General features: G+C 45.6%; 1 protein-coding gene and 1 long non-coding RNA gene across 3 annotated transcripts in view; one reads left to right on the top strand and one right to left on the bottom strand.

Moving 5' to 3' along the window:
- LOC144468346 (nephrin) overlaps positions 1–21,498 on the bottom strand; it is a 210,771-nt gene that overhangs the window by 41,306 nt on the left and 147,967 nt on the right. The gene's annotated exons all lie outside the window — the stretch shown is intronic.
- Positions 11,806–19,957, top strand: LOC144468915 (uncharacterized). Of its 2 annotated transcripts, none has more exons than XR_013493888.1 (4): positions 11,806–12,058; positions 12,189–12,435; positions 19,197–19,435; positions 19,605–19,957. It is a non-coding gene; the product is annotated as an uncharacterized LOC144468915 (long non-coding RNA). The 2 variants fall into 2 exon arrangements; XR_013493889.1 differs by having other exon boundaries at positions 19,197–19,503.

Below are 21,498 nucleotides of genomic sequence, written 5' to 3'. Positions count from 1 at the left end.
ACTTCAATAATCGTAATTCATGAATATAGGAAGAGAATAGACTGTTTCTTCCTCTCGTGCTGCGTGTCCTATATACCTGTACAGTACGCTCCAATATATTGTAAATTTTCTCGTATGAGATTTCAATAATAATTTTACTTGGACGCTGATAGACATTATGTTAAAGAAACTTGTTATACAGTTCACTTCGTTTCGGTATAAGTTAATTATATTAGTACCAGCCATAGATGTACTTGCAATATAAATGTATTTTTTTGAAGGGCAGTATTCTTTGAAATATACAAATGGTATAAGTAAAGTATAAATTATATAAAGTATATTAAATATATATAGTAGAGAATGATTTATGTATAATTATTAATTATGTAATATATAATGACGAGAATGTCGATTGATCCTGATTAAAGTTACCCGAAGCCAGAGTCAGAAAGTACAGAAATCAGCAGAAAAATATAAAATGTTGCAGCGCGCCGATTGACATTAGCGACAATCCTATCGATGCAATTTCGTCGAGCGCGAACGGTACGATGGAATTCCAGCGCAAGAGCACGATTTATCCTCCCCGACCGAGCAAGGCTGACACGGTCGGAAAAGTGCACCGCTTCCGGCACTGTCTGCATGTCCATTACAGTCTACATATATTTAGTTGCCGATAAACCAGTCATATTTAAGTCGGCCGCGCCGGTTCAGCGGAAAAGCTGGGAGCGAGCTTAGGCAACGCGGGACCCGCGCTGCTTTTCTTCTCAACCTAAATTCCGTGTTTCCCCGGGGGAGGGACGGTATTCGAGACAGTGTGGCCGACGTAAGAGCCCCGCGCCAGCCGTCGAAAATCGTCGAAATTGCCCGTGCTCGCGAAGGCCCTTTGTCTACCGATGGATCGATCCCGCTCGTCTCGATTTCGCGACTCGTGTTCCGTCGAATGAATTTCAAGCGTCTCGTTAAACCCGTGCTCATTTTGTTCCTTGGAGGCTGGCGTATCGCCGGAAGCGGAAGGTCTCTCGCACGGCCGCCGGATTATCCGGTTCAGCGGAATTTGTTGTGAGTTCACGTCGTTGTCGTTCGTAAATCACCGGATCCGTATAGATTCGTAAATTGGCCACTCGACCGCAATATCGATACCGCCTGCTTGTGGCTCGTGCCGCGGGAGGGAACGGGTGAGACAGAGAGAAATGATGGGATAGAGAGAGAGAGAGAGAGAGAGAGAGAGAGAGAGAGAGAGAAAGAGAGAGATAGAGATGGAGAGAGTGGAACAGAGTTGGCAAGCTCGATAGCAGATTCCCGGTAAGCAGGTTCGAGCGGATAACGACTCGACAGGCATCGTTCGCGGGCCCGCGCATTAATTAATCATGATCGATGGAGCGTGTCGACGTATATCGCGGTCCTTTCTTCCGCGACACGTTGGGAAACGCGTCGCGACGTCCCGTCGTCAACAAGGATGACGTTATCGACATCGGGCGGGCCGGGCCGGGCCGGGACAGGACGGGTGTCGCGACGCATCGCGTCGGTCAATCCACCACACCGCGTTTCCCGCACCGCTCGGCCAACCCAACTCGACCCTCCTCGTTCCTCCGCTGTCGATCGAACGCAAACTAAACTAAATTCGATAAAAAAAAAATATACACGGCCCACTAGATCGCGATTATTCGAGCCGGCAGATTCGGGATCCCCGTGTGCCACGGGCCACCCATCGGGACGCACCGGCTACACAGGCAACAACGCGTTATCGGTTATTAGTAATCCGACTGGAACGTCGACATAATCGTCGTGTTACGGGAAGCGCGCATTCCCCGATCCGACCGATTCGCAGTATAATTTGTCGGATTTCACGGACTTTTATCGTCGGGCCAATTTCACCCGGCAACAACCCGGCTTTTGCGCCGCCAGAGAACGCCGAATAAATGTTTTCCTGTTCTACTTCCGACCGATGCCAGTCTACGCGCGTTTCCGACCGACTACGCCCCCCGGTTTTCTCCGGGACTCCGCAAGCTTGCTCGACGGCAACTGCCACGACGATGGCTTTCGGATTTGTTTCCGAAGGTACTATTAAGTGGCGTCGACACGGCGGTCGGTACGAATCGTGTTCTTGCTCGAGGCAAAATCTTCTCAACCTGTTAGCCGGAGAATCGAATTCTATTCAACGCCTTTCATAACGGAGACTATTTTCATCGCAGCGAGAAGTTAAATTAACACCATTAAAATCATGTCGAACACTGCATTTCACTTGCTGATTAATTATTTTGCCACATTTGTTGGTCTTACCCAGAAAATATAGAAAGCAAATATTTCCAATGCACGAATGGATGTTTGGAAATTGAAAATGGCGCTTCCACGGCGGTTCTATAGATTCTACCTATCCTACAAGGTTGAAAAATTCTTCTTGCTGACTGAAATAACTTCTGAAACGAAGATTAGAGTTCTCTCTCTCCCTCTACTGCCAGTCGTCAAATCTTCCCGTACGATATTTTACTGCCGTTTTACGGCAGTCTGAACGAAAAATGTGCCAGTCGGTGATCTTTCGACCGTTCGAGGAACTTTAATCGCCTTCAGCTAGATCAACAATTTTTCTTTGCAACTGAAATCACTGAAGTTTCGAAGATTCGAGTCTTCTCGTTTGCAATGACTTTTCATAACTCGATGCTCGATTTTCCTGTTACCGTTTTACTGCAAGTCGAAACGATAGATACGGCACGCGCCAACCTTTCGACCATTTGATCAACTTCGATCGTTTTTCGGAAGCCCGAGAAATTTTCCACGCGGCTGAAACGACCGAAGTTTCGAAGATTAGAGTCCCGCGTTTGCAACGACTTATCAGAACTCGATGTACGATTTTTCATTTTATTGCACTGTGAATGATTAATGCGCCTGTGAATGTTGGCGAAACGAGGACAAAACAACGCGGTGCGTAATTCTTGTTTTGCATTATTCAGGTATCGCTAAGCGATGAATATACAAGGAAGCAGTACCCCTTCGGAGCAACGACTCGTACAAATTGGCTCGACGATCATTATCGCTCTTAAATCATCATCGTTAGACAACGATTCAGTCTCCGGACAGATGTCCGACCGTAGCCCGGGCAGAAACTACTTGGTTAGTGGAAGCAGCTTGCACCTCCCGAGTAGTATTTCAACGGCGCTGCAACGGGGTTAGCTCGTTGCTCACGAAATGATTATTGCCGTCGTTAAGAAAGGTTCGTTATCATCGAGAAAATTAACTGGGCGAGCTCGTAATCCGCGAACGCATTTATGCGCGCCGGCGAGATCCGAAACGGCCGAGCCAGCGAAACACCCTATTCCGCCGGTCGGATCGGTTATCGTTACACCGTTCAAAACTTTCTCCTTTATCGGCTCCCGGCCCCCGTGTCGTTAAAAAACGAGGATCGAACCGCTGCGAAAAAGTGTCGGGGGGGGCGGGGGGTCCGGGCAAAAATTGAACCCGCGGCAATTACTAGCCGACTGCGCGCGCCCCGAAAAGGAATTTCGCGATATTGGAATCCGCGAAACTTCCATGGCACCCAACTTTCAATTTCTGTCCCGGAAGGGCGGTCCCTCGTTTTTACTGATTAAAGTGGTGCCGTGCTAATTGGCCGACGGACCCCGGCGAGAACGTTAATCCGTTAAAACGTTCAACCTTGCCTCGTACGATCTGTCCTACGATCAATGCGTGCGCCGGCGTGCACCGCAACCATTTGCATGCGAACTAATTTATTTTCGGTTTTACGTCGTCCGCTTCTCCACCGTTCCGAACGTTTCAAATCACCATCCGCCATCTACCAAAATCCTCCCGTGGATACCACTCTTACCACTTTTGTCACCTCCGTTGGCGAAACCACGGTCGATTTACGAATAGACATCGAAGCGTTTTACACGACGAGTTGCATTCGTTTCTCTCGAATCATTTTACGATATTCCTCTTTTAATATACCATAATATCGTTATTTTTATACATTCACTGTTGAATTTATTCGCCATCGTTAAACCTGACATTCGTAGGAAATGTATCAATCTTTTTTAATTATATTAATCTTCGCTGCGTTACAAATTGCAGTTCATTTTCGTCAGAAATGCATAAAATCAACTAATAATTAGTTTGAGTTTTAGACTAGATTTTATGCGTTTCAAATACTCTTTGCAAAGTACTAATATCATTAAAAGAGAAAAATCCTCTTTATCTAATTTCTCTTCGTCATAACAAATAATAAAAGTCTCTATTTCGCGAAAATATCCGTTGCCCGTTTTCTACAGCAATGCGACATTAAACTCCGGGCATAGAAGAAAAAGTCTCTCGCCGAGCGACAAGTTTCTCCAAGGAAAATTAAAGGGAAGATCTTATTGTTTTCGCCGTCGTGCCATAGGCTCTTCTCGCGGCAAAGTTCTCGGAGAGGGCGACTACGAGCGGCAACGTTCGCGTTTAATAAAATCGACGTAATAACGCGACGACTTCCGGAAGAGGGACAGCGGAAGCGAAGCGTGCCGCGTTCGCAGTCGCGTCGCGAGCGCCGAACGAATGTCCATTAGGACGAATTTCGCGGAGAATGCGAAACTCGAGAATCCCGAAAGTTTCCGCTCCATTCGAAGCCGGCGCTCCGCCCGGCGTTCGCTCCGCGAGGAGACTAATTCCCGGCGTTCCAAGAGTTTCCGCGGCCGACTCAGCTAAAGGATGACTGATGGCCCGTGACGAGCACGTTCGTTAGACAACGGGCCACCGACAGCGATTACCGGCAACAGTAATCTATAGCCGCGAACGGAAAGTTTCATTCTTGCGTCGCGTTCCCGGGGTACCATTGTAACCGCGTTTGTTTTGTATTTCTATTGTCCCGAATGCCGCGCGGCTCGCGCTGATCCAATGCGGGGAGTAGCTAGGAACTGTCTCCGTTTCAAGATGATAATGATTGGTGGACTGGGCAAGTCAGATGAAAATACCATTCTTTCTTGAATAATTTCAACATAGATGCACTCAAATTCTTTTAATATTCGTTGTCCTTACATTTCTTGCGTTTATGGAAAATTTCAGTATATTTCTATGCAAAAACGTGGACAAATGTTCTCCCAAGTGTAATTTTCGGACGGGAGAATTTCAAATATAAATGAGCCGCGTATTTTGCCGAGGACTAAGCCGCGATTTGAATGCGGTAATTTGATCTCGGAAACGGTCCCTTTGACAGAATCGGCGTGTCTGTTTGTTGTGAACGACGTTCGAAAGACCTTGATGCGCGTAACCGGAGGAGAGAGAGAGAGTGAGAGAGAGACCCGGCTCGTAGAAGACTCGTCGAGAGTTCGCGGGGTATCAAGGCCGAAAGCTGCCTCGACGTTCTTATTACTTGTAAAATAGTATATCGGATGCCTCGTAAAAGCCTCGTAAAGTTAGTTCCCGGCGAGAGAACTTCCGGGATTGCACCACCTGTCAAGCTTTCCCCTCCCTCCGTTTCTGCGGGGCTGGGCTGTCGAGACGGCGGTCGCGTTTTATGTTTCTTACGAGGTTCGTTAACGCTTAACGTTTATTAAAGCCCCGGTGCCATTAAACTCGTCCCTGAAATTGTATCCAGCAATTTCCATAACAAAGTTCTAATCCCACGGAAGTTCACGGTTTCTGCGCCACCCCTCTCCCCCCCTGGGTCGCGCGTCGCGTTGAACCGTTTCGTCGTTGACAATGGCCCTCCGCCCCGACACCGGCGCAAATAATTTCTTCCTGTCGATTTAATCGTCGGCCCGACTTTATTCAAAAGAGTCAATCTACGAGCAATTTGCCCCGTGAAAGTTGATAAAAAGACTTTATTCGGGGAACGTTCGACGGAATTTATTAACTGAAGGAACAATCGCATCAATAACATTTCAATGCGTGCAACCGTCTGTTCCCAAGTTGATACAATACGGACTAACGATGTCTTTTCATCGGATGCTTTGTCTCGGTGAATAGCGGATTTAAATAGCTGCTACGGTCGGTCAACGAAAATGTTCGGACAGTTTTTATCATCGAACGCATTTTAAAACGTTGCGTCGAGTCAAGAGCATTGAAAGTTGTAAAAATCTCCGGACCTCCCAGTTGCTTTTTTACAATGCGACGTTTAAAGTTCAATTATCCGCTCGAATAGAGAAGTTAAAAATCACGACCTTCTTTTAGTATACCTGCCGTTTCACCATATTCTCGCAGAAATTTTGTAGGCTATCGTTTATTAAACTAGGTCTTCTAAAATTTCAAAAAAATTCAAGTCGTTCCGTGCGACGTTTTCAAATTCTCTGTTAAAAGGTATCCGAATAACTTTTGTTACTTAGGTTCGACGAATTCTAAAATTATTAGCTAAAAGAACATTACATGGAGAAAATTTCAGTGTGCATAATCATCTGTTTTCGATACTTCGACACCACCATGTATTTTAATTCGAGGCTTTGTTTCAGGGAACATTGGGCTCGACACTTTACAATATCCTCGTGGCAAATAGTATTTGGCCCGTGGGCAGCGCAACAATTAGCTAAAAACATTGTTCGAACAATGAAATTTCCGTATGTAGAACCCCTCCGTTTGAGCTCGATACAACACGGAATCGGCTCAATACACCTAACACTGGTACTCGAGGTAGCAATGCGCATTCGATACGGCGTTGTTCCCTCGAACAACGATGAATGCCACGACGAACAAAAGTCGAGTAAGACATTACACCGTCGGCGAATCGCGTTTCAGCTCGAAAAGTGCATGGGAACACCCCAGCGGATTTCGAAACTCGATTTCCTCGAAAACTGAGCCTCGGATAAAACAATCTCTCGCTGCGCGCTTTTGATTTACTTTTGCCGGAGGAGTTGCCATACTTTCGGCCTCATGCCGCGCGTATATCTCACCGGTGGGCCAGGAAAACTGGGTCGCGCCGGGACGAGAGAGGAAAAGAGAGAGAAAGAGAGAGAGAGAGAGGAGGGGAGAGCGAGTCGCCGGGAAAAATCTCCCCGGAAAGAGCCACCGGAAGTTGTCCCGAGGGTGATTTTATTTCATTACGAGGCACATAACTGACAAAGTATCGAGACATTCATGGCAGGCTACGTCGACGGCTTTACGACCGGCGATCGGGAGATTTATGGCCGCCGATAAATCGGAAGATGGTGAAAGGTAGCCGTCGAAAGTTCATGCGACGGCCGACTACCGGCGGCCTGTTTTATTTTTGTCCGGGTACTCTTTCGAAAGCGACCCGGACCACGGCACGTGATCGTAAAATAAGTATCGCGGGGGACGATTTGCTTTTAGGTGGTCGGTTCTTGCGTCGCGGTCCAACCGAATTTCTCGTCGCCCGCGCCCGCGGATCGGTCGGTCGCAATGTAGGGTTCTTTTTTTTTTTACAGCGCCGCCAGCCCTCCGGGTGATCCCGCGGCCGGCCAGAACGTAAAACAGACCCTCCGGTGGCCCGGTTACCCGCGCGCCGAGGCCGGTTGTATCGGGTAAGCCGCTGTTCGGCGTATTCGACGATCGATCTCGTTTGTCGGAACTGTCAGAGTTCCCGGCCAGTTCGATGTTTTAGACTGGATATTTTTTCACCGTCTAACCCGGTTTCCCAGAGCTCGATGCGAGACCTGGATGAAGTCTGCTTAGTCGTCTGTTCTTCGAGGTCAGCCTGATATATTCTTTTCCGAGCCGCGTTGATATTGCAGCTCGGTGTATTGCGTAACGAACACGTTCTATTTACTTAGAATTGAGATAATCCTGCGATAAATCGTTTTGTAACAAGCCGGTAATTCGCGTCGTTTTTAATTTTGATTTAACATCAGATCTATTTTTTATATTAATTCGTCAAAGTAAGAATAAGATATTTATTTGAATTTTATATCCGTCCTTCGAACATACGTATTCGTCATTCGTGCAGATAAATAAAATATATAATCGGGTGTATAATAAATCGACTGGGAATCTCTATGGAAAATAGATTCGATCGAATCTCTTCTGCGAGGAGCGATTGATCCGGCGCTCGGCGAGCGAGGTGGACGCGTTCTTTACGCGACGTAGTATACATTGATACGAACCCGACAAGCATTGCTCCCAGGACGTTCGAAACGATCCGCGGATTTTATATACATTGCGCGAGATCTCTCGATCGTTGGGAGCCACTCTCGGGCAATAAAAATTTATCGAAAATTTATACGGCATCCGGCGAGCACGCCGCGGCGCGCGATCTTCCTAATGGCCTACGGTACATCGTGGCCGATAAATCGCAGGAAAAGCCGGGAGGTGTATTTAATTGTAGAGAGTCTCGTCGGTCCGAAAGAAAAGCCGTAGGACGGCGTCGCTTCCTCGGCGGCGGTTTTACTCGCAGGCTCGCATGTTAATTGCCTTAATTACCGACCCCGTGGGGGAAACTGCGCACTACCTCCCCCCCTCCCTCTGTCGACGAAACCATACCTCGAATCCCAGGAAAAGTCTTATGAATATTTACGAACGGTTTATTTGTGGACGTACTGTTTCGATCCCCGCTAATGCAGTCTTCCAGCGCGTCCTCTTTCTCCTACCTCCACGGTCTACGTTCTCACATAATTTTCGACGAGTTACTATGGTCGCGAACGATATCGCGGTCGTTACGATCCCGAGCATTAACAGGCTTCGGAAAATAGCGCGCGCAGCATTTTTTTCCCACTCCGCGGTGAATTACCAAGCGAAACGTTACAATCGCTTTGGAATAAGGTGAACGGAAGTTCTTCGATTTTTCGTGATCTCGAATTTTAGCGAAAAACGGAAATTTCGTGAAATGCTGGACGGCTGTTTGGCAGTCTTGAAACCTCGTTTCCGGGAACATCGTTTCAGCGCGCGGCGACGACGTCGCTGCCAAAGTGTGGAGAACTCGGGCACGCTCGGAGATCGAAAATTCCTTTTGATTTAGATGTAGAACTGTATCATATAAAATGCAGTGCACGGATTTATCGAACGCTTTATTGCGGTAGAAATGGTGTCTCCGCGGCGAGGAAGCGTCTGTAACTTGTAGAATGTTGTCAATGTGTTAACGTGTTCGCGCGGGACCCGCTGTCACACGTACGTGACGTTCGAGGTCTCTCCTATTTTAGAAGAAATCGTCCGCTTTTATGCGCTTTATTATTTCAAGCGGCAGTACGTGGCATAATAAATTGCTTTAATATTTGACAAACGATGTACGCTGTCGGGAACATTCTTTGACGGTCTGGCAAATGATGGCGAATTGGAGGAAAATAAGAGGAGCGTTACGATTCTATTCCAGAACTGATACCCTAACTGTTAGGGTATCGAGCAGGCTCCGAGGAATGTCACAAGTTCTGAAACAGTGACGAAGTATTCGTACACATTTTAAAATTATTATAGTAATGTTATTAACTAAAATTAGTACAATAATGTTCTTAGCTTCTTTCAGTCGTTTCAGACAGTGATCCTTGTACTCTGCTGTAATATTTCTACAATTGGATTTAGCTCCATTTATGGATACAGGAACGTTATATATGGACACGTTAGTCGGGTGCTGTAATGATTTCGACGAGATAGATAGGGTCGGTTAATTCGACGGAGTCTGTAGATCAGACAATTCGTGGGCAACGGTGTCGGAAGGGATGTCGGAAGAACGGTCGTAGTTACGGCGAAACCACGCATTTCGAACAATGAAGATAGACAGCGAAAACGCGATGGCGGGCGTGCCACGGCGAGGCGGCGACCAAGTTTCAACTTTCAATAAGAAACCGTGGACACTGCAACCGCGGCCAGGAAAAATAATAAAATTGCGGTCGCCCGGTAAAAACAATGTAGGAACGCTAAGAGTTTTCCGTTCGAGAACAGCGCGGGCGCAGCGCCGCGGAAAAACGAAACTTTTCGCAGCGAAAACAGTGTTTGTTCGTCGCGATTTTTTTGGGCTAGCGATCGCGCGCGATTTATTTCGAGGCAGGATCCCGCCTCGAAACACGCTCCCGTTTCTGGTTCTTCTAATTGATTATGCGCCGCGCGTGTTTTTTCAACGGAGGCGGACCGCCCGCGCATTATATTCCTGTATTTTCCTATTGTTTGCCCGGGCTCCGCCATTCAGTTCACGTTTTTCTTTCTTACCCGGGCACGTTTATTTTTCCGCGGGACTGTTTGCTCCGCTCTTTTTTTTTCAACGGGGGAATTATCGATGCGGCTGGCTCTTCGATCATGCCTCGCCACCTCGGACGATACAAGCGCGGCGCTGCGGCCCCCACCCCGATATCGATTCGCTCGCGTACGTGCTCGAAAGCGAATATATTTGATGCCCCGTGTCCACGTTAATCAGGCGTCGCGGATTAGGTTGCACGGCCGACGCCTGTTTTGCGTTTCGACGACCGGGGCGCGCGATTCTTACGGATTTCGGTGGAATCGAAACCGGTTTTCCGGGGTGATATCGTTCCGATGGCAGGGACAGGCGAGGATTTCAGTTTTAAAACCGAGTACTGCTAGAATTTTGGACGCTGCGCAAACGGTTCGAATACACTTCCTCGCGGATGCAACGCGGTATATTTTTCTGTAACATTGTAAACAGTTAGACGCGTTCGGAAAACGTTCCGAGTCAGCCGTCCGCCTTCTCCGAAATTATTTTATTTTCTCGTTCGGCAACGCGAAATTTATTCGGTACTATTTTGCGATGGATTTTTTACCTGTCATGATATATCGTGTTCGTTGCACGATTCAATATGTGAGCATTAGATACAAATACAGCGACGAATATTTTTATATCACTGTATGTAGTTAAATGTGTTAATATAATTTACGTCGCTGTATTTGGGGGAGTCCATAGGATCGTTTTATGTCAGAAACATTTACGTTACCAGCACGGTCGAACGGCAAAAAAATCCTCAAAGACGGACATTCCGTTTCCTCTTTCGAGGTGGAGTTCCCTCGATGCGGCAATGCAGAGAAACAGTTTTCAGAATCGCGTTCAGAGCATCGTACCTTAATTATATCGACGGTGTTCCTCCCCGGTGTTACCTGTTTCCCCGGTTGGCACTCCGATGGCTCGGTTCTATCCGCTTTCCTGTCTCGCGAGAAACTTTCGAGGCGGGAACGAGCGTCTCGCGGTTAGACACGCGCGGAACCAACATTCAGGATTTTCCTGAAAAGCTCTGTTTGGTTTTCTCGTTTGATAGCGGATGCTACCGAATCCAGTTTGCGATAACGCTGATTATACACGGTCCTCCATTTAATCGATCCGCCGTTCATTGTTGAAAAATATGTTCCGAGCGAAACTTGCTCCGAAGAAAACAAAGTTAATTTTCTGTAATCCGTTCTTTATCGACAACTCGGCAAACTTTTGTCTTGCATGGAGATTCATAATACTGTGGTTATAAGGAAGAACGATGCATGTCGTGTTAACAATATCTTGGAAGAAAAAAGGTACATTTACTGTACGTCTAGCCTTATTTGAGCGCTTAAATATTGATGATATACGGAGTGGCAAACCTGATAAAAAGGATTTGAATATCTTTTAAAATGCAATAAAAATTCTGTAGCAGCAACTTACCAATAACAGCTTAAACGTAATACAGATCTCCATTTTAGCCAAGTAAACCAAGTGCTGAAATATGTTCTACTTCTCTCTCAGATACCCATTCTATTTTACGACTTTAATTCTCCAAAAACACTTTCACTTGTCTCACATACTTAACTTATTCAATAAAACTACTTCAAGACTCCGATAACACGATATAAATAATACTTTAATCACTTAATTGAGGAGCACAAGAATCCTTTCCCACTAACACTCCGCCATGTTGTCCAAGTGGTCACGTGACAAAAATTTCCCAAGAAAACGCTAATTTCAAGTCGATATTACGTCACGTGGTTGCAGATTCCAAGATGGCTGTTGACGCTAGAAGAAGAAGTCTGTGCTCCTCGTTTACACAATGAAAATATGTTAATTATCGTGTGATTGAAACGTTAAAGTTGCTCGAGTAAACTACCGTGATTTAGACGTTTCAGTGTTATGTTTCTGTGAAGTGTCACGAAGGAGACAACTGCCGTCGGAACGTGAACACGAGTTGTCACAGGAAGAGAATTTGCGTCGTATCTATGAGCACCTGAACGTTGCTGAAACTTTAAATTTTCCAGAAACCAGCGAAAGGTAAGTTACAATCTTTGACAATTCTATTGTATACATTTTCCATTGTATAATACTAAAACTGTCTATGTACTTGTAACAACCATAGCAGCATAATGGAACGTTATAATAAGCTATATTATTTCTATTCTAGCCACAGTATTTTTCTTGGAAAAATCAAAAAACGTTTGTGCAATCACGGCGTAAGAGTTAAAACACACTAACAAACAACGCTCGGTCTGAAAGGCATGGTTCGTGAACACACGTTGTTGTGTATCCAATGTGCATCTATTATACATACTAGGACCGATTCCAACCTGTATTAACGCCTCGCATAAGAAGGAGAAACGCGTTTCCCTTATTGGCAGAAATGTTCCCATCGTATCAACGACAATTTCCAGGTAACGAGGGTCTCGAGCTCGGCCGATTCTAAACAAACAACGCCTTCTGACTCCCATCACCGTCGCATTCCCATGGTTGCTATTTTTGGCTAGGTGCACACCAGCACGTGTGCCTGTTTTTTTTTATTCTCGCGGGACACGCGACGGACAGCAGGAGACGCACAATTATAACATTCTAGAGTAATTGCCAATTAGCATGTTGATTAACTTTTCATGGCAATATATATTACATTATTGCATCATTCCTTGGGAACGAATCCATTAAAAGTCACTGGCAATCAGCGTTAGCAATCGCCGGCAGTCAGAGTCGAACGATAGTCGAGTCTTTGCGGAGAGATAGTCGAATCTCGGTGCGGCGACGCGATATCGAATATTTAGAATTGCTGAACGCAATTGGTCTGGTCGGTGTCGAATTCCAAGCGAGAACATTCCCGTTCCGAATGCCGAATTAGCCCCTTAGAGAAAACCGGGTAGGAGCGCTGAGTTTTAGTAAAAGAGGAGAATCGAAACTGCCGGGTGAAGGGCGAGAGGCGGCTCCTGGAAGAGGACGCAGGAACGTCGAAGGAATTTGCGGTGGGTGACAGTCGCCGCTCAGTTCGGTCGCCGCGTAATGTGTTTCGAGAGGAAGCGCGAGTCAGAAGCGACTCGAAGCGACTCGAAGTGACTCGAAGTGACTCGAAGTGACTCGGGGGGACTCGAAGCGAGTCGAAGCGAGTGGGAGCGGACGCAGCAAGCGAATATCTTCCGAGACGTCTCGCCCGTCCCCTTACAAGCCTCTCGATTCGGAAGCCGACGCTCCGTCTTGAGTAGAAACTCGGTTTCCTCATTCATCACCGCTATTCGCAGCCCGGCTGTGTCGCGAGAGTTGCTTGCCGTCGGGCCAAGCGGCTCGCGCGAGTAGCAAACACGCGCTCCCCATGCATATGCATCGGAATACCGTAACCTGCATTCCCACACACCGTCGCACATTGGCATACAGCGTCGTGTACAGCGTGCAGGACGTGTGCGACACGCGCCGCTTCCCTTTCCTACGTTTAGCGACGCACTGACCGTGTCGTAGCGTGTCAGAACCCTCAAAGATTGCTTCGCGCTGACGCTTCCCCCCGGGGCGAGTAAATCTTCCAACTGCATTCGCTTTCGACGAATCTCGGAAACGGTGCGCCGTCTTCCAGGACACCGTGTGTCCTTTTCTCCGTTTCTCTGCATTTTTCTTGCTAAACAATTTAAGTTACTGGCGGCACGCGAGACACACCGGCCCGGGCAAGTTCGTCGAGCTAAACTGACTCGATTTTCAGAGTTTCTCGATGTGTGCCGTCGCTGTTATTATCTGTTGTGTATATTATGCATTGCGACGGTGGTCGGCCCGATGCTACAACCCCGTTTGTGTTCCAGGAACGTAAGGATCGATGGCGGGGTAACGGCGGAACGGGCAGACAAAGAAAACGTGTGATGCACGAATATTCTATCGGTTGAATAAAGTATACTTATCTTGGTATTCAACGCCAGTGACCAGGACCGGGGTAAAATAGATTTTCGAAATAGTAAATAGACTATAAATAGTTTTATCTTCTCATAGAATTCAGAATTTGAGAAATAAACTTTTTTTTTTAACCAGTAGTTATATATTTATATTTAGCTGCTATGGAAGCAAGGAGAATTTAATATTCTATATATTTTACCAGTTTAACAAACATATTAATCAAGAATTAATCTGGCGTTTTTCTAGAATTTTTCTTTAATACGTAATTAATTATTGCAGCTTCAATTGGCATCACGAGATCGGAACCATTCTGTACATTGTTAATAAAATGCAGTTGACTTTAGCAGTTAATCTGTTTGGTAAATGTCGATGGGAGAAGATTGATCTGTTGGTACAACGTCACTGACAACGAGTCTCTTCATCAGGGTGACCCGTACGTCGTGTCCCGTCGCGTCGGTTTGACAGGGGATATTTTCCGTACGGACTGCAACTCGAGATAAAAAGAACGCCTCGACGTTTTAAGACCTAAAAGTGCAGAGGATTAAACTTTCGTGGTCCAGGGATCAAAGAATCCTGGGTGTTAATTTCATGCGAGCTTCCCAGCGAGAATTATGCGCACCAGAATAGCGTAATTTTATCTTCTTACCGTTTCTAGACAGCTATTTATTTTTAATCCTCGAGATCGTCATCTGCACCTGTATCGAAAAGAATTTAAATTTACGGGGAGACACGTGCGAACATTGCGCGAAGCTTTTTATCGCACCTCGTAATTTAAAAACGGGATGTATCGTTGAGCGTCGATGTTTGATTAACGCTTCTCTCGGGAAACTCGTGGAGGTAAACTTTTATCGTCGCAGAAATTTTGTGGCGATGTAACCGTAGTCAGGTTCAACTGTCCTTACACCGTGGTACGAACAAACGAATCGAGTGCTTTCATAATTTCAGAAATCCTAACAAGGTCAGTTCCCCAGGCGTGTAACACTTCACTTTATAATGAGATTTTGCACAGCGGCGGAGCTCGGAAATTTGAATCTAATAATACCCGGTTTTCGGTGTAGACGACTTACAGTTTTTGAGATATTTAATGTTAAAGTAGTTAGTAACAATGCCAGAAGGACAAGCGGCTGCGTCGCGTCGTGTTCAAGCATGCCAGAGAAGTGCTTGCAAGTGGTGGGGGGTTTAGTGGAGAGGGAACATTAGGAATTCTCCGTCAGTCCACCATTCGTGGCACTTCTCTGACATCCCCACCATGTAGCACAGTATCATAGCTTGGAATCCAGCGTATCTTCCTGGCTTTGTTACTAACAACTTTAACATTAAATATCTTGAAAACTATAAGCCCTCTGTATACAAAATTGAGTATCATTAGATTCGGTTTTACGAGTTCTATTATTATTCAAAATCTCATCAGAAAATTAGTGTCACGTCTAGGTGCATCTTCTTGCGAGATAAAGAAATAGATTTTCTTTTAAATTTGATTGCGTAGACTTGAATATTTTAGTTTAGACATTTCTAATGGCTTCGAGGTTTCCCTAAAGTCATTTTCTTTCCTCGGATTTCCAAACCCGTGTCCGCCGTCATCGAGTATGAAAATGTGTGTGGTTAATAGACCGTCGCGGTTCCATTTCGAGCTCCATGACTGTCAATTTCATCTGTTTTTCGCCGGTTTTTTTCCCGAGCCGCCCATTTTCCACGAGGAATGGGATCCTGTCGCTCCAGCGTGCCGAGCTATTCGTTACCGCTAACATTCGCATTCCGACACGCAAGTCACCGAGACAGGACTAACGACAGAATGAGATCTCGCTTTGCCTAAGAGGAAATGTCGCCTTTTTCCGTGTCACTGTCTTTCGCTGAGTCAGCCAGACCGGTAGCACGAGCATCCCTCGACAATATTTCGAAAAATTCATCCACTGTCGCCCGATTGGAAATAACGACGCGCTAATCCGTCGCATAACGAGACTGCCGGTGATCATGGCATCTCCGAGGTTGCGAGTTTTTATTTCGCAAGATCCGCGCCTGGTACGTTTTCGTGGTACACGTTCTACTTAAATGCAGTAATTCTATCCAACATTTCGCTTTTATATTTCATTTGAAGCGTTGCTTACTGCTTCGCGCATAAATTCTGCGCCCGAGCTGCTGAGAACATTGTCAGAGCGGAAAGGATTATCCCAAGCTCGTTATGAAGATTTCGAACGTAATCTGCTTTAAATATGGACGCTATTTTCTTCTTTAATCACAGTTAATGTGGACGTGTAGACATTTTTTAAATCGCCCCGGCAATTTATTAGCGACAAACAACGGCAGTTCATGAAATCGTTTCCCGTTGGGTCTGATTAAATAAATACCAAAAAATGCATACGCGGCGCATTAACCGTAAATACAGCTTCCACCCGCGTAACGAGGAAATAACGTTTTACAAATTTTTCAAAATAACACACAAAAACGCACTGCTCGTTTTACACCTCGACATTCATTCGCACCTGTTTATCCGCGCATTGATTTACTCTGAAATATTCAACGTTTTCCCTGGAAATTGACTTTTTACAAACAGAGACGCGTTTGCAGAGTACAATGTAGGACAATGTTTTGTTTCTTTTTTAAATATTCTATGTGTCAATGGGAATGCGATAGTGTACAATTTAGATGCAATAGCCTTTTATAAATAGTTATAAATAATGCTAACAGACGAATTAAAATATTTCCGGCGTTTTCATATTACAGTTTCATCAAATTAAAATAGGACACTCGTCGCATCGGCAGAAGGGAACATTGATCGTTTATTGTCCCTTCGTCATCCGCTTTGCAAATCTCGACGCGCGCGCACCGTTTACGATCCACGGTGCTCCTAATTGTTGTTAGTTTTCCTAGAGGGGGGCGAAATCCACGAACGGTAAACATCCTTCACGGGTTTTCGCGGCCGCCGTCTCGAATATATTATTGCTCGCAGCCGCGGCGCCTGGTTCGTTCGTTCGCTTATCGATTTCTTGTCGCCCGGTATTTGTTCGTCGGCGTCGCGTCGCGTCGTTGTCAACAAGAAATGAAAAACCGGCCGTAGCAAAGAAAAATCAGAGAGCGGGGCGCCGTGATAAACGTGATTGATGAGCGACGGTAGCGATCGGTTCGAATTTCGGTGCAATATTTCCACGGGAAACCTCCGCCCCCCACCCCCGACCGACCGCCGCGCTTCCAATCACGGTTACTCTTCCAGTTTCGTCAATTTACATTTATGATTCCCCAATTAACGACTTCTCGACAAACTACCGGGAACCGGGAGCGGCCGGGACTCGTTGTCTTGATTTGCGCGGAAACGCGCCGGCGATTTTTTATTATTAACGCAGAACCTGCCGCGACCGGCGAAATGACCTTTCTTGAACTTTCTGGAAAGGGTACGATATTAGTTTACATTTGCGGCTGTTATTATAATTTAGGTCCATTGTATTTCTCAATATTTCTTTCTTGTTTCCTTTGATAAAATTGCTATTTATGTATTTTACTGTAAAAGGTATTTTTCAAAGTATTTTACTGTATTGAAGAGAGTAAGCTTACCGATTTATTATGAACAATAGTATCAATTTAATAATGTCAAGTTGGTATTATACAAAACTTAGTGGATTGTGTGACAACATCGTTTTTGCTATCGCATCATAATTTTCAATTGTGAATTCTAATATTTTGTGAATTCTAATTTCATTACTGCGTTGGTAACTCCTATTCGAAGAACGTCGAGAAATTCGAGATATGTCAAATTAACAAAATAGTAACCAGTATAACTGAAGAGTGTAGGGGATCCGGTGAAGAGTAACTATCTGAAAGCGACGTGAATAACACGGAACAACATGACGGCCCATTTGTCGCGAATAGGAGAACATTTCGAGCACAGGCGTGTGTCATAAAAGCGAACGACTTTATTCTCTCATTTCACGGCAATTTTACGAATTGAATAAATAAACGAATTAGAATCGCTATTCGATAAGAATTGTTTCATTCGCCCGACAAATTGCACGGAAACGGCGTATTTCTGCCCGCGCGGGCGTCGTAAAATATGACTTTTTGACGGGTCATTTGATCCGTTATGGCAAAAAACCGGCGCACGTGAAATATCGTCGGATTTACTATTAAATCAGTCTTCGAACAGGAAGAGAAAAGAAAATTGCTAGCCGGCAATATAACGGGGTTTATGCGACGGTATTAATAAACCAAAGTGTCATGAGATACATAACGTAAACTGGATTTCCAGCAGAAATTACTGCCAACACGGAAACCTGAATTATTCAACAGGACGCACGGACAGATAAAACATTTTTGAAATCCGGATATCGCTGGCCGGCCCCGGCGAGAGTTCGGTGGGGGAGGATGGTAACTTTCGCGCGACGAAAAACGAAATAGAGTAGAGAAAGGACATTTTGTATGACGTCGTCGGTCCTGCGACCCCCGGGCCGAAGGGCAACGTGGAAAACCGGCGAGAGAAAAATGGTCGTGGAAGGACAACGTTTTATTAAAATGCCCGGGTTACGGGCGCGGGGCCATCCGAGCTGGAAACTCGCGATTCCGCGTCGCGACGCGTCACACCGTTTTCGCGGCATTCTTCCGCAACTTTGCCGGATGTTTCTCGCCGCTCGAAATCACGATTTACTTTGGCGTTCGCTCGACTGCCTACGCGACGCGAATTACGTCAGCCGCAGCCGAAAACTTGACCGTTGCACCGGTGCACCGCCGCGAACGAGCTGGCGCTCGCATAAATTGTCCGGTTTGTTTTAAACAGTCCCGCGTCCCTGACTGCGTTGATTGTCGCGCACGCCGTGTGCCGTATATCATACCCGGCACAATTTCTTATCGGGATTTAGAAGTTCATTCGCGTTGCATTCTGTTTAACGCTGGTACTGTCGAGCCACGGACGTGACTAATGCCGATTGTTTTAGAACGTTGACGAGATCGGATTTGTTTAAATTTTGTACGATTTATGTTATGGTATATGTGTATGTTTGAATGAAGATGTATATTTATAGATTTTTTAGAGAAACATTTTTATAATATCATGAACTGTAAGAAGACAAATTAGAAAATATTCATTTTAACTAATTTGGTAATTCAAGAAACAAGTCTTAAAGTTGTCTATCGTATGTTTGTTGTTGAATGATTCGCTAATGTAAGGTTTCTTTGGGAATGAAAGGCAGAGTGATCAAGGAGCGACTGTCGTAAATAACTGAACGAATGAGACGGATGCCTGCACAGTGTTTGGGACTATGTGGACGGCTTCGAGTAACCTGAGCTTGCTGTTTAGATTCTTGGAAGTCCTGTGTGGCCGAAAAACAGACTGCAAGGGAGTAAAAGACAGACAGCGAGGGAGTAAGAGACAGATAGCGAGTGGATAGGATGACACAGCGTATATACCGGAGTGAGAGAGCGGTGAAATAATAAATTGAAGAGAGACAAGGAGTAGAAGATTTGAAGGACGGAACGATGGCACATTGGAACGGAAAAGTCGTCGCATTCTGAGCAGAGCCGTGACCTAGTGACGGTGTAAGTTGTCGTTCAAGAGAAGTTACAGCGTTCTGCAGACTTGTGTTTCTGTTAATAAACTGTTACTGGTATTAGTATCTTATTTAATTTATGTTGCTTATTTTACCACGAGGTCTCGTAGGATTTCCTGAACTACTTTCTACAGTAATATATTTTCTTTTTGTTCTAGGTAAATAGGTAAAATAAAATGGAATACGAAATGCTCTAATTGATCTCGCTGAAATTTTAGATAAATGGCTGAGTTCTGATTAAGTGGATAAAGGAGCTATTTCATAGAGAATCACCGGCACTTAAAGCGTCAAGAAATGATACCTAGGATGAATTACATTAACAATGTAACCTAGATTCAGGAAGATATTTTTCGAGCTGATGCTTCGACGCGTTAACCCTGGTGAAAATAAAATGCAAACGCGAGCACCGACTGCTGATCTATACGTTTTAAAAGCCGATAAACGTGACAAGTGAATGGAAATCCACTAATGGCCGATTGTAGTCGACGGGGTCATAAATAAAGCCATTAAATCCGAGAAGAAATATTGCATTATTGCGCAGCGAGTTCTCGGGAGACTTCCTCCTCCGTTTTCCGCGGTGTACGTGGCCTCCATCTTTCGCGTAGCTCACAGAATGCGCCGGGAGTGGGTGCCCGGACACGTTGCCGAGCCGCTTGACGCGGAAACGATAGAGGCTTTGTTAAACGTTTTTATGCAAACAAAGCGGGCATTTGCGCGGGTAACGCTGTAATACGGAGAACGTGAATCGCGGCTTTGAACAAACACCGTATTCAACGGGAAGGAGGGAACGTGGCCGGCGGTGCCAGTCCATGCTGCGTTAATTACGTTTCCTTGCATTGTTGATTCGTATTGTTATCTAGGGCGAACCATCTGCGTCACTGGCGAGCGTGTGCACGCGAGGAACCCTCCGCGTTCCTATTGGGCGGTGCCGCGGAAATGAGGGTGGCGGACTCTACTTTTTTTTTTGTGTGCATCGGTTACAATAAAATCCACGGTATCAAGATATTTGGGAAACTTGATTAAATTGGCGGCTTGTCGGTCGGTGATCGATGGCTGCGGCTGAACCGACGCGATTCTAAAACAATTCCTTCTCGCGTATTAATTCCATTTTCGGTCGCTTTTGTTCGCAGCAGCGCGTGACGTTGATATACGCGCGGCGGCAACCGGTAAACAATTCAGAAAGCGTTCTGCAGAAAATTTTAGAACTTTTCTTGAAGTCGATATACTGCCACGAGGACTTTCGCTTACTTTAAGCTATTACATCGTTTCAGCTATTTTTCACGGTATATTCTTGAAGATACTTTTTTTGATAAATTATTAGCCTTTCTGGCGTTATTAATGTAATGGCTATTTATTGTTCTATACAATTCTTGAGAATTGAGTAATTAAGTGAATAGTTTTAATAAAATTTCACAGATGGATTAGGATTTAGGATTTCACAGAGGAATTCTTCAAAATATATAACAGACTTAAAAAGAATTAAATTTTTTAAAAAGGTATTAACACCTGTTCTATATGTATATAGCGTATTAGAGAGCGAACAATGTCTATCCTTGTCCCTCGAACGAGGTCTTCGAAACTCGATTTTCACCGAATCCGTTCGAGATTGTCGCAGTAAAAGTTTGCGGTCGACTCTCCTCCAATTATGCCGGCCGGACCGATTGAATCCGTTCGATCGGAACGGGGAATCGGCTCGGCGGAAAAACAGCGACTTTCGCGGCGTTAACGGAGCGCGATCGAGGACCGTGGCGGAGCAATATGCTGTCGCGGATCAGAATCAATTTGCGTTCTTGCTAACAGCCGCGTTTCTCGATAATGCATAATAAATGTCCCGCGCGGAAGATTAAAATTTAGTGTGAAATTAAACGTGCGTTCGATAACGACGGTGTAGCGTGTCCGCGGGATAGGCGGTATATTTGAGCCGAGCTTAATTCGGAATGATGATGCATCGGCTGCCACGGAGAATTATTATTAACGACCGCGATGATAATAACGGGGGACGTCGCGCCTCGTAAATTTCGGAGGCCGGGCCCGGGGCGGGCCGCGCCGGAG

This window comes from Augochlora pura, chromosome 4 (assembly GCF_028453695.1).
Source record: "Augochlora pura isolate Apur16 chromosome 4, APUR_v2.2.1, whole genome shotgun sequence".
Classification (NCBI taxonomy): domain Eukaryota; kingdom Metazoa; phylum Arthropoda; class Insecta; order Hymenoptera; family Halictidae; genus Augochlora; species Augochlora pura.
This window is presented reverse-complemented; position numbering and strand designations above follow the sequence as displayed.